The following is a 10,000-nucleotide window of genomic DNA, read 5'->3' on the forward strand; positions in this document are numbered from 1 at the left end:
CAAAAAAGGCTGCGAGGCGGCGGAAACGAGCAAGACCCTTGTTGAGAAGCACCCGTGGGTACGTGACACGGATTGGAGTGCCCTCGAGCAAGACCATTGCAAAAGCGCACTGCCACGTGTGGAGAGAGGGGCACACGAGGCACACACCAGCGAGGGCTCGTCCGGGATTTGAACCCGGGACCTCTCGCACCCGAAGCGAGAATCATACCCCTAGACCAACGAGCCAACGTTTGGTGCGTGCCGTGCAGCAGCGTCGATTCTCTCACCTTTGTAGGCTCGGCCACAAGCAGCAGCCGGAGCGGTTTAGCTAACAGGGGGAGGGCAAAAGGAGATGAGCTCTCTGGTTCCCCCGCAGAGAAAGAGTGGGGCTCGTCCGGGATTTGAACCCGGGACCTCTCGCACCCTAAGCGAGAATCATACCCCTAGACCAACGAGCCAGCGACAGAGCGGCGCTTTGCAATTTGTATGGCGTAGCCAGCACTGCCAACTGAAGCACCTGCCTGGCATCTCCAGAGAAAAGCGTGGCTCTCTCATGGAACATCCACAGGGAAAAAAAAAAAGTCCCTGAGAGACGCATGCGAATTTTAACGAGCAGCAATCTCCAACATATGTTTTTGGAGCGAAAGAGCTCAAAACAAGTGGAGATCCGCGTGCGTGGGGTCAAAATCTGCCACAGGTCCGGGCTTGGTTGGGTGGTCGGGGTTTCCTGGGGACCGGCGGCACATGCCGCCTTCCCAGCAGTCAGTTGCAAGAAAATCCATGCAACAGATGAGCCTGCGGGAGGAAGCCCAGCATGCAACAGACCTGCAACAAAGACTTCCACAAGCATGGGCTCGTCCGGGATTTGAACCCGGGACCCCTCGCACCCAAAGCGAGAATCATACCCCTAGACCAACGAGCCAGCGACGGAGGCAAGGGCTGCGAGGCACCTGGCTCAGCGCCACCATTTGGCACAGGCTGCAGCAAAAACAAGATCTGACACTGGAGTCCAAAGAGGCAGGAGGAGTCGAGCGTGGCCGCGCGACAGAAAGAGAAGAGGAACAGAGCGGTGAAAAGGCCAGCCAGCCAAAGACGCCTCGCACCTTCCTGGAGAAGTCGAGCCATGGCAGTCCACCACGAGCAAAGAAAGAGCTTCCTCGGCGCGATCATCAAGTCCCATTCGCAAAAAAGGCTGCGAGGCGGCGGAAACGAGCAAGACCCTTGTTGAGAAGCACCCGTGGGTACGTGACACGGATTGGAGTGCCCTCGAGCAAGACCATTGCAAAAGCGCACTGCCACGTGTGGAGAGAGGGGCACACGAGGCACACACCAGCGAGGGCTCGTCCGGGATTTGAACCCGGGACCTCTCGCACCCGAAGCGAGAATCATACCCCTAGACCAACGAGCCAACGTTTGGTGCGTGCCGTGCAGCAGCGTCGATTCTCTCACCTTTGTAGGCTCGGCCACAAGCAGCAGCCGGAGCGGTTTAGCTAACAGGGGGAGGGCAAAAGGAGATGAGCACTCTGGTTCCCCCACAGAGAAAGAGTGGGGCTCGTCCGGGATTTGAACCCGGGACCTCTCGCACCCTAAGCGAGAATCATACCCCTAGACCAACGAGCCAGCGACAGAGCGGCGCTTTGCAATTTGTATGGCGTAGCCAGCACTGCCAACTGAAGCACCTGCCTGGCATCTCCAGAGAAAAGCGTGGCTCTCTCATGGAACATCCACAGGGAAAAAAAAAAAGTCCCTGAGAGACGCATGCGAATTTTAACGAGCAGCAATCTCCAACATATGTTTTTGGAGCGAAAGAGCTCAAAACAAGTGGAGATCCGCGTGCGTGGGGTCAAAATCTGCCACAGGTCCGGGCTTGGTTGGGTGGTCGGGGTTTCCTGGGGACGGGCGGCACCTGCCGCCTTCCCAGCAGTCAGTTGCAAGAAAATCCATGCAACAGATGAGCCTGCGGGAGGAAGCCCAGCATGCAACAGACCTGCAACAAAGACTTCCACAAGCATGGGCTCGTCCGGGATTTGAACCCGGGACCTCTCGCACCCAAAGCGAGAATCATACCCCTAGACCAACGAGCCAGCGACGGAGGCAAGGGCTGCGAGGCACCTGGCTCAGCGCCACCATTTGGCACAGGATGCAGCAAAAACAAGATCTGACACTGGAGTCCAAAGAGGCAGGAGGAGTCGAGCGTGGCCACGCGACAGAAAGAGAAGAGGAACAGAGCGGTGAAAAGGCCAGCCAGCCAAAGACGCCTCGCACCTTCCTGGAGAAGTCGAGCCATGGCAGTCCACCACGAGCAAAGAAAGAGCTTCCTCGGCGCGATCATCAAGTCCCATTCGCAAAAAAGGCTGCGAGGCGGCGGAAACGAGCAAGACCCTTGTTGAGAAGCACCCGTGGGTACGTGACACGGATTGGAGTGCCCTCGAGCAAGACCATTGCAAAAGCGCACTGCCACGTGTGGAGAGAGGGGCACACGAGGCACACACCAGCGAGGGCTCGTCCGGGATTTGAACCCGGGACCTCTCGCACCCGAAGCGAGAATCATACCCCTAGACCAACGAGCCAACGTTTGGTGCATGCCGTGCAGCAGCGTCGATTCTCTCACCTTTGTAGGCTCGGCCACAAGCAGCAGCCGGAGCGGTTTAGCTAACAGGGGGAGGGCAAAAGGAGATGAGCACTCTGGTTCCCCCGCAGAGAAAGAGTGGGGCTCGTCCGGGATTTGAACCCGGGACCTCTCGCACCCTAAGCGAGAATCATACCCCTAGACCAACAAGCCAGCGACAGAGCGGCGCTTTGCAATTTGTATGGCGTAGCCAGCACTGCCAACTGAAGCACCTGCCTGGCATCTCCAGAGAAAAGCGTGGCTCTCTCATGGAACATCCACAGGGAAAAAAAAAAAGTCCCTGAGAGACGCATGCGAATTTTAACGAGCAGCAATCTCCAACATATGTTTTTGGAGCGAAAGAGCTCAAAACAAGTGGAGATCCGCGTGCGTGGGGTCAAAATCTGCCACAGGTCCGGGCTTGGTTGGGTGGTCGGGGTTTCCTGGGGACGGGCGGCACATGCCGCCTTCCCAGCAGTCAGTTGCAAGAAAATCCATGCAACAGATGAGCCTGCGGGAGGAAGCCCAGCATGCAACAGACCTGCAACAAAGACTTCCACAAGCATGGGCTCGTCCGGGATTTGAACCCGGGACCTCTCGCACCCAAAGCGAGAATCATACCCCTAGACCAACGAGCCAGCGACGGAGGCAAGGGCTGCGAGGCACCTGGCTCAGCGCCACCATTTGGCACAGGCTGCAGCAAAAACAAGATCTGACACTGGAGTCCAAAGAGGCAGGAGGAGTCGAGCGTGGCCGCGCGACAGAAAGAGAAGAGGAACAAGCAGCAGCCGGAGCGGTTTAGCTAACAGGGGGAGGGCAAAAGGAGATGAGCACTCTGGTTCCCCCGCAGAGAAAGAGTGGGGCTCGTCCGGGATTTGAACCCGGGACCTCTCGCACCCTAAGCGAGAATCATACCCCTAGACCAACGAGCCAGCGACAGAGCGGCGCTTTGCAATTTGTATGGCGTAGCCAGCACTGCCAACTGAAGCACCTGCCTGGCATCTCCAGAGAAAAGCGTGGCTCTCTCATGGAACATCCACAGGGAAAAAAAAAAAGTCCCTGAGAGACGCATGCGAATTTTAACGAGCAGCAATCTCCAACATATGTTTTTGGAGCGAAAGAGCTCAAAACAAGTGGAGATCCGCGTGCGTGGGGTCAAAATCTGCCACAGGTCCGGGCTTGGTTGGGTGGTCGGGGTTTCCTGGGGACGGGCGGCACATGCCGCCTTCCCAGCAGTCAGTTGCAAGAAAATCCATGCAACAGATGAGCCTGCGGGAGGAAGCCCAGCATGCAACAGACCTGCAACAAAGACTTCCACAAGCATGGGCTCGTCCGGGATTTGAACCCGGGACCCCTCACACCCAAAGCGAGAATCATACCCCTAGACCAACGAGCCAGCGACGGAGGCAAGGGCTGCGAGGCACCTGGCTCAGCGCCACCATTTGGCACAGGCTGCAGCAAAAACAAGATCTGACACTGGAGTCCAAAGAGGCAGGAGGAGTCGAGCGTGGCCGCGCGACAGAAAGAGAAGAGGAACAGAGCGGTGAAAAGGCCAGCCAGCCAAAGACGCCTCGCACCTTCCTGGAGAAGTCGAGCCATGGCAGTCCACCACGAGCAAAGAAAGAGCTTCCTCGGCGCGATCATCAAGTCCCATTCGCAAAAAAGGCTGCGAGGCGGCGGAAACGAGCAAGACCCTTGTTGAGAAGCACCCGTGGGTACGTGACACGGATTGGAGTGCCCTCGAGCAAGACCATTGCAAAAGCGCACTGCCACGTGTGGAGAGAGGGGCACACGAGGCACACACCAGCGAGGGCTCGTCCGGGATTTGAACCCGGGACCTCTCGCACCCGAAGCGAGAATCATACCCCTAGACCAACGAGCCAACGTTTGGTGCGTGCCGTGCAGCAGCGTCGATTCTCTCACCTTTGTAGGCTCGGCCACAAGCAGCAGCCGGAGCGGTTTAGCTAACAGGGGGAGGGCAAAAGGAGATGAGCTCTCTGGTTCCCCCGCAGAGAAAGAGTGGGGCTCGTCCGGGATTTGAACCCGGGACCTCTCGCACCCTAAGCGAGAATCATACCCCTAGACCAACGAGCCAGCGACAGAGCGGCGCTTTGCAATTTGTATGGCGTAGCCAGCACTGCCAACTGAAGCACCTGCCTGGCATCTCCAGAGAAAAGCGTGGCTCTCTCATGGAACATCCACAGGGAAAAAAAAAAAGTCCCTGAGAGACGCATGCGAATTTTAACGAGCAGCAATCTCCAACATATGTTTTTGGAGCGAAAGAGCTCAAAACAAGTGGAGATCCGCGTGCGTGGGGTCAAAATCTGCCACAGGTCCGGGCTTGGTTGGGTGGTCGGGGTTTCCTGGGGACCGGCGGCACATGCCGCCTTCCCAGCAGTCAGTTGCAAGAAAATCCATGCAACAGATGAGCCTGCGGGAGGAAGCCCAGCATGCAACAGACCTGCAACAAAGACTTCCACAAGCATGGGCTCGTCCGGGATTTGAACCCGGGACCCCTCGCACCCAAAGCGAGAATCATACCCCTAGACCAACGAGCCAGCGACGGAGGCAAGGGCTGCGAGGCACCTGGCTCAGCGCCACCATTTGGCACAGGCTGCAGCAAAAACAAGATCTGACACTGGAGTCCAAAGAGGCAGGAGGAGTCGAGCGTGGCCGCGCGACAGAAAGAGAAGAGGAACAGAGCGGTGAAAAGGCCAGCCAGCCAAAGACGCCTCGCACCTTCCTGGAGAAGTCGAGCCATGGCAGTCCACCACGAGCAAAGAAAGAGCTTCCTCGGCGCGATCATCAAGTCCCATTCGCAAAAAAGGCTGCGAGGCGGCGGAAACGAGCAAGACCCTTGTTGAGAAGCACCCGTGGGTACGTGACACGGATTGGAGTGCCCTCGAGCAAGACCATTGCAAAAGCGCACTGCCACGTGTGGAGAGAGGGGCACACGAGGCACACACCAGCGAGGGCTCGTCCGGGATTTGAACCCGGGACCTCTCGCACCCGAAGCGAGAATCATACCCCTAGACCAACGAGCCAACGTTTGGTGCGTGCCGTGCAGCAGCGTCGATTCTCTCACCTTTGTAGGCTCGGCCACAAGCAGCAGCCGGAGCGGTTTAGCTAACAGGGGGAGGGCAAAAGGAGATGAGCACTCTGGTTCCCCCACAGAGAAAGAGTGGGGCTCGTCCGGGATTTGAACCCGGGACCTCTCGCACCCTAAGCGAGAATCATACCCCTAGACCAACGAGCCAGCGACAGAGCGGCGCTTTGCAATTTGTATGGCGTAGCCAGCACTGCCAACTGAAGCACCTGCCTGGCATCTCCAGAGAAAAGCGTGGCTCTCTCATGGAACATCCACAGGGAAAAAAAAAAAGTCCCTGAGAGACGCATGCGAATTTTAACGAGCAGCAATCTCCAACATATGTTTTTGGAGCGAAAGAGCTCAAAACAAGTGGAGATCCGCGTGCGTGGGGTCAAAATCTGCCACAGGTCCGGGCTTGGTTGGGTGGTCGGGGTTTCCTGGGGACGGGCGGCACCTGCCGCCTTCCCAGCAGTCAGTTGCAAGAAAATCCATGCAACAGATGAGCCTGCGGGAGGAAGCCCAGCATGCAACAGACCTGCAACAAAGACTTCCACAAGCATGGGCTCGTCCGGGATTTGAACCCGGGACCTCTCGCACCCAAAGCGAGAATCATACCCCTAGACCAACGAGCCAGCGACGGAGGCAAGGGCTGCGAGGCACCTGGCTCAGCGCCACCATTTGGCACAGGATGCAGCAAAAACAAGATCTGACACTGGAGTCCAAAGAGGCAGGAGGAGTCGAGCGTGGCCACGCGACAGAAAGAGAAGAGGAACAGAGCGGTGAAAAGGCCAGCCAGCCAAAGACGCCTCGCACCTTCCTGGAGAAGTCGAGCCATGGCAGTCCACCACGAGCAAAGAAAGAGCTTCCTCGGCGCGATCATCAAGTCCCATTCGCAAAAAAGGCTGCGAGGCGGCGGAAACGAGCAAGACCCTTGTTGAGAAGCACCCGTGGGTACGTGACACGGATTGGAGTGCCCTCGAGCAAGACCATTGCAAAAGCGCACTGCCACGTGTGGAGAGAGGGGCACACGAGGCACACACCAGCGAGGGCTCGTCCGGGATTTGAACCCGGGACCTCTCGCACCCGAAGCGAGAATCATACCCCTAGACCAACGAGCCAACGTTTGGTGCGTGCCGTGCAGCAGCGTCGATTCTCTCACCTTTGTAGGCTCGGCCACAAGCAGCAGCCGGAGCGGTTTAGCTAACAGGGGGAGGGCAAAAGGAGATGAGCACTCTGGTTCCCCCGCAGAGAAAGAGTGGGGCTCGTCCGGGATTTGAACCCGGGACCTCTCGCACCCTAAGCGAGAATCATACCCCTAGACCAACAAGCCAGCGACAGAGCGGCGCTTTGCAATTTGTATGGCGTAGCCAGCACTGCCAACTGAAGCACCTGCCTGGCATCTCCAGAGAAAAGCGTGGCTCTCTCATGGAACATCCACAGGGAAAAAAAAAAAGTCCCTGAGAGACGCATGCGAATTTTAACGAGCAGCAATCTCCAACATATGTTTTTGGAGCGAAAGAGCTCAAAACAAGTGGAGATCCGCGTGCGTGGGGTCAAAATCTGCCACAGGTCCGGGCTTGGTTGGGTGGTCGGGGTTTCCTGGGGACGGGCGGCACATGCCGCCTTCCCAGCAGTCAGTTGCAAGAAAATCCATGCAACAGATGAGCCTGCGGGAGGAAGCCCAGCATGCAACAGACCTGCAACAAAGACTTCCACAAGCATGGGCTCGTCCGGGATTTGAACCCGGGACCTCTCGCACCCAAAGCGAGAATCATACCCCTAGACCAACGAGCCAGCGACGGAGGCAAGGGCTGCGAGGCACCTGGCTCAGCGCCACCATTTGGCACAGGCTGCAGCAAAAACAAGATCTGACACTGGAGTCCAAAGAGGCAGGAGGAGTCGAGCGTGGCCGCGCGACAGAAAGAGAAGAGGAACAGAGCGGTGAAAAGGCCAGCCAGCCAAAGACGCCTCGCACCTTCCTGGAGAAGTCGAGCCATGGCAGTCCACCATGAGCAAAGAAAGAGCTTCCTCGGCGCGATCATCAAGTCCCATTCGCAAAAAAGGCTGCGAGGCGGCTGAAACGAGCAAGACCCTTGTTGAGAAGCACCCGTGGGTACGTGACACGGATTGGAGTGCCCTCGAGCAAGACCATTGCAAAAGCGCACTGCCACGTGTGGAGAGAGGGGCACACGAGGCACACACCAGCGAGGGCTCGTCCGGGATTTGAAACCGGGACCTCTCGCACCCGAAGCGAGAATCATACCCCTAGACCAACGAGCCAACGTTTGGTGCGTGCCGTGCAGCAGCGTCGATTCTCTCACCTTTGTAGGCTCGGCCACAAGCAGCAGCCGGAGCGGTTTAGCTAACAGGGGGAGGGCAAAAGGAGATGAGCACTCTGGTTCCCCCGCAGAGAAAGAGTGCGGCTCGTCCGGGATTTGAACCCGGGACCTCTCGCACCCTAAGCGAGAATCATACCCCTAGACCAACGAGCCAGCGACAGAGCGGCGCTTTGCAATTTGTATGGCGTAGCCAGCACTGCCAACTGAAGCACCTGCCTGGCATCTCCAGAGAAAAGCGTGGCTCTCTCATGGAACATCCACAGGGAAAAAAAAAAAGTCCCTGAGAGACGCATGCGAATTTTAACGAGCAGCAGTCTCCAACATATGTTTTTGGAGCGAAAGAGCTCAAAACAAGTGGAGATCCGCGTGCGTGGGGTCAAAATCTGCCACAGGTCCGGGCTTGGTTGGGTGGTCGGGGTTTCCTGGGGACGGGCGGCACATGCCGCCTTCCCAGCAGTCAGTTGCAAGAAAATCCATGCAACAGATGAGCCTGCGGGAGGAAGCCCAGCATGCAACAGACCTGCAACAAAGACTTCCACAAGCATGGGCTCGTCCGGGATTTGAACCCGGGACCTCTCGCACCCAAAGCGAGAATCATACCCCTAGACCAACGAGCCAGCGACGGAGGCAAGGGCTGCGAGGCACCTGGCTCAGCGCCACCATTTGGCACAGGCTGCAGCAAAAACAAGATCTGACACTGGAGTCCAAAGAGGCAGGAGGAGTCGAGCGTGGCCGCGCGACAGAAAGAGAAGAGGAACAGAGCGGTGAAAAGGCCAGCCAGCCAAAGACGCCTCGCACCTTCCTGGAGAAGTCGAGCCATGGCAGTCCACCACGAGCAAAGAAAGAGCTTCCTCGGCGCGATCATCAAGTCCCATTCGCAAAAAAGGCTGCGAGGCGGCGGAAACGAGCAAGACCCTTGTTGAGAAGCACCCGTGGGTACGTGACACGGATTGGAGTGCCCTCGAGCAAGACCATTGCAAAAGCGCACTGCCACGTGTGGAGAGAGGGGCACACGAGGCACACACCAGCGAGGGCTCGTCCGGAATTTGAACCCGGGACCTCTCGCACCCGAAGCGAGAATCATACCCCTAGACCAACGAGCCAACGTTTGGTGCGTGCCGTGCAGCAGCGTCGATTCTCTCACCTTTGTAGGCTCGGCCACAAGCAGCAGCCGGAGCGGTTTAGCTAACAGGGGGAGGGCAAAAGGAGATGAGCACTCTGGTTCCCCCACAGAGAAAGAGTGGGGCTCGTCCGGGATTTGAACCCGGGACCTCTCGCACCCTAAGCGAGAATCATACCCCTAGACCAACGAGCCAGCGACAGAGCGGCGCTTTGCAATTTGTATGGCGTAGCCAGCACTGCCAACTGAAGCACCTGCCTGGCATCTCCAGAGAAAAGCGTGGCTCTCTCATGGAACATCCACAGGGAAAAAAAAAAAGTCCCTGAGAGACGCATGCGAATTTTAACGAGCAGCAATCTCCAACATATGTTTTTGGAGCGAAAGAGCTCAAAACAAGTGGAGATCCGCGTGCGTGGGGTCAAAATCTGCCACAGGTCCGGGCTTGGTTGGGTGGTCGGGGTTTCCTGGGGACGGGCGGCACCTGCCGCCTTCCCAGCAGTCAGTTGCAAGAAAATCCATGCAACAGATGAGCCTGCGGGAGGAAGCCCAGCATGCAACAGACCTGCAACAAAGACTTCCACAAGCATGGGCTCGTCCGGGATTTGAACCCGGGACCTCTCGCACCCAAAGCGAGAATCATACCCCTAGACCAACGAGCCAGCGACGGAGGCAAGGGCTGCGAGGCACCTGGCTCAGCGCCACCATTTGGCACAGGATGCAGCAAAAACAAGATCTGACACTGGAGTCCAAAGAGGCAGGAGGAGTCGAGCGTGGCCACGCGACAGAAAGAGAAGAGGAACAGAGCGGTGAAAAGGCCAGCCAGCCAAAGACGCCTCGCACCTTCCTGGAGAAGTCGAGCCATGGCA

At 57.6% G+C, this 10,000-nt stretch overlaps 26 non-coding genes across 26 annotated transcripts; all 26 read right to left on the reverse strand.

Annotated features, from left to right (window-relative positions):
• Window positions 1-153: 153 nt before the first annotated feature.
• On the reverse strand, window positions 154-225 carry TRNAP-CGG (transfer RNA proline (anticodon CGG)). The gene has a single exon. It is a non-coding gene; the product is annotated as a tRNA-Pro (tRNA).
• Window positions 226-365: 140 nt separating this feature from the next.
• Window positions 366-437, reverse strand: TRNAP-AGG (transfer RNA proline (anticodon AGG)). Its single transcript has one exon. It is a non-coding gene; the product is annotated as a tRNA-Pro (tRNA).
• A 392-nt stretch (window positions 438-829) lies between these two features.
• TRNAP-UGG (transfer RNA proline (anticodon UGG)) lies at window positions 830-901 on the reverse strand. The gene has a single exon. It is a non-coding gene; the product is annotated as a tRNA-Pro (tRNA).
• A 414-nt stretch (window positions 902-1,315) lies between these two features.
• TRNAP-CGG (transfer RNA proline (anticodon CGG)) lies at window positions 1,316-1,387 on the reverse strand. The gene has a single exon. It is a non-coding gene; the product is annotated as a tRNA-Pro (tRNA).
• A 140-nt stretch (window positions 1,388-1,527) lies between these two features.
• TRNAP-AGG (transfer RNA proline (anticodon AGG)) lies at window positions 1,528-1,599 on the reverse strand. Its single transcript has one exon. It is a non-coding gene; the product is annotated as a tRNA-Pro (tRNA).
• A 392-nt stretch (window positions 1,600-1,991) lies between these two features.
• On the reverse strand, window positions 1,992-2,063 carry TRNAP-UGG (transfer RNA proline (anticodon UGG)). The gene has a single exon. It is a non-coding gene; the product is annotated as a tRNA-Pro (tRNA).
• A 414-nt stretch (window positions 2,064-2,477) lies between these two features.
• TRNAP-CGG (transfer RNA proline (anticodon CGG)) lies at window positions 2,478-2,549 on the reverse strand. Its single transcript has one exon. It is a non-coding gene; the product is annotated as a tRNA-Pro (tRNA).
• A 140-nt stretch (window positions 2,550-2,689) lies between these two features.
• Window positions 2,690-2,761, reverse strand: TRNAP-AGG (transfer RNA proline (anticodon AGG)). Its single transcript has one exon. It is a non-coding gene; the product is annotated as a tRNA-Pro (tRNA).
• Window positions 2,762-3,153: 392 nt separating this feature from the next.
• On the reverse strand, window positions 3,154-3,225 carry TRNAP-UGG (transfer RNA proline (anticodon UGG)). The gene has a single exon. It is a non-coding gene; the product is annotated as a tRNA-Pro (tRNA).
• Window positions 3,226-3,447: 222 nt separating this feature from the next.
• On the reverse strand, window positions 3,448-3,519 carry TRNAP-AGG (transfer RNA proline (anticodon AGG)). The gene has a single exon. It is a non-coding gene; the product is annotated as a tRNA-Pro (tRNA).
• Window positions 3,520-3,911: 392 nt separating this feature from the next.
• TRNAP-UGG (transfer RNA proline (anticodon UGG)) lies at window positions 3,912-3,983 on the reverse strand. Its single transcript has one exon. It is a non-coding gene; the product is annotated as a tRNA-Pro (tRNA).
• Window positions 3,984-4,397: 414 nt separating this feature from the next.
• TRNAP-CGG (transfer RNA proline (anticodon CGG)) lies at window positions 4,398-4,469 on the reverse strand. Its single transcript has one exon. It is a non-coding gene; the product is annotated as a tRNA-Pro (tRNA).
• A 140-nt stretch (window positions 4,470-4,609) lies between these two features.
• Window positions 4,610-4,681, reverse strand: TRNAP-AGG (transfer RNA proline (anticodon AGG)). Its single transcript has one exon. It is a non-coding gene; the product is annotated as a tRNA-Pro (tRNA).
• Window positions 4,682-5,073: 392 nt separating this feature from the next.
• Window positions 5,074-5,145, reverse strand: TRNAP-UGG (transfer RNA proline (anticodon UGG)). The gene has a single exon. It is a non-coding gene; the product is annotated as a tRNA-Pro (tRNA).
• Window positions 5,146-5,559: 414 nt separating this feature from the next.
• TRNAP-CGG (transfer RNA proline (anticodon CGG)) lies at window positions 5,560-5,631 on the reverse strand. The gene has a single exon. It is a non-coding gene; the product is annotated as a tRNA-Pro (tRNA).
• Window positions 5,632-5,771: 140 nt separating this feature from the next.
• On the reverse strand, window positions 5,772-5,843 carry TRNAP-AGG (transfer RNA proline (anticodon AGG)). The gene has a single exon. It is a non-coding gene; the product is annotated as a tRNA-Pro (tRNA).
• A 392-nt stretch (window positions 5,844-6,235) lies between these two features.
• On the reverse strand, window positions 6,236-6,307 carry TRNAP-UGG (transfer RNA proline (anticodon UGG)). Its single transcript has one exon. It is a non-coding gene; the product is annotated as a tRNA-Pro (tRNA).
• Window positions 6,308-6,721: 414 nt separating this feature from the next.
• TRNAP-CGG (transfer RNA proline (anticodon CGG)) lies at window positions 6,722-6,793 on the reverse strand. The gene has a single exon. It is a non-coding gene; the product is annotated as a tRNA-Pro (tRNA).
• Window positions 6,794-6,933: 140 nt separating this feature from the next.
• Window positions 6,934-7,005, reverse strand: TRNAP-AGG (transfer RNA proline (anticodon AGG)). The gene has a single exon. It is a non-coding gene; the product is annotated as a tRNA-Pro (tRNA).
• Window positions 7,006-7,397: 392 nt separating this feature from the next.
• TRNAP-UGG (transfer RNA proline (anticodon UGG)) lies at window positions 7,398-7,469 on the reverse strand. The gene has a single exon. It is a non-coding gene; the product is annotated as a tRNA-Pro (tRNA).
• A 414-nt stretch (window positions 7,470-7,883) lies between these two features.
• Window positions 7,884-7,955, reverse strand: TRNAP-CGG (transfer RNA proline (anticodon CGG)). Its single transcript has one exon. It is a non-coding gene; the product is annotated as a tRNA-Pro (tRNA).
• A 140-nt stretch (window positions 7,956-8,095) lies between these two features.
• Window positions 8,096-8,167, reverse strand: TRNAP-AGG (transfer RNA proline (anticodon AGG)). The gene has a single exon. It is a non-coding gene; the product is annotated as a tRNA-Pro (tRNA).
• Window positions 8,168-8,559: 392 nt separating this feature from the next.
• On the reverse strand, window positions 8,560-8,631 carry TRNAP-UGG (transfer RNA proline (anticodon UGG)). Its single transcript has one exon. It is a non-coding gene; the product is annotated as a tRNA-Pro (tRNA).
• Window positions 8,632-9,045: 414 nt separating this feature from the next.
• On the reverse strand, window positions 9,046-9,117 carry TRNAP-CGG (transfer RNA proline (anticodon CGG)). The gene has a single exon. It is a non-coding gene; the product is annotated as a tRNA-Pro (tRNA).
• A 140-nt stretch (window positions 9,118-9,257) lies between these two features.
• TRNAP-AGG (transfer RNA proline (anticodon AGG)) lies at window positions 9,258-9,329 on the reverse strand. Its single transcript has one exon. It is a non-coding gene; the product is annotated as a tRNA-Pro (tRNA).
• A 392-nt stretch (window positions 9,330-9,721) lies between these two features.
• TRNAP-UGG (transfer RNA proline (anticodon UGG)) lies at window positions 9,722-9,793 on the reverse strand. Its single transcript has one exon. It is a non-coding gene; the product is annotated as a tRNA-Pro (tRNA).
• Between the last annotated feature and the right edge of the window lie 207 nt (window positions 9,794-10,000).

Source organism: Ranitomeya variabilis, chromosome 4 (assembly GCF_051348905.1).
Source record: "Ranitomeya variabilis isolate aRanVar5 chromosome 4, aRanVar5.hap1, whole genome shotgun sequence".
Lineage (NCBI taxonomy): Eukaryota > Metazoa > Chordata > Amphibia > Anura > Dendrobatidae > Ranitomeya > Ranitomeya variabilis.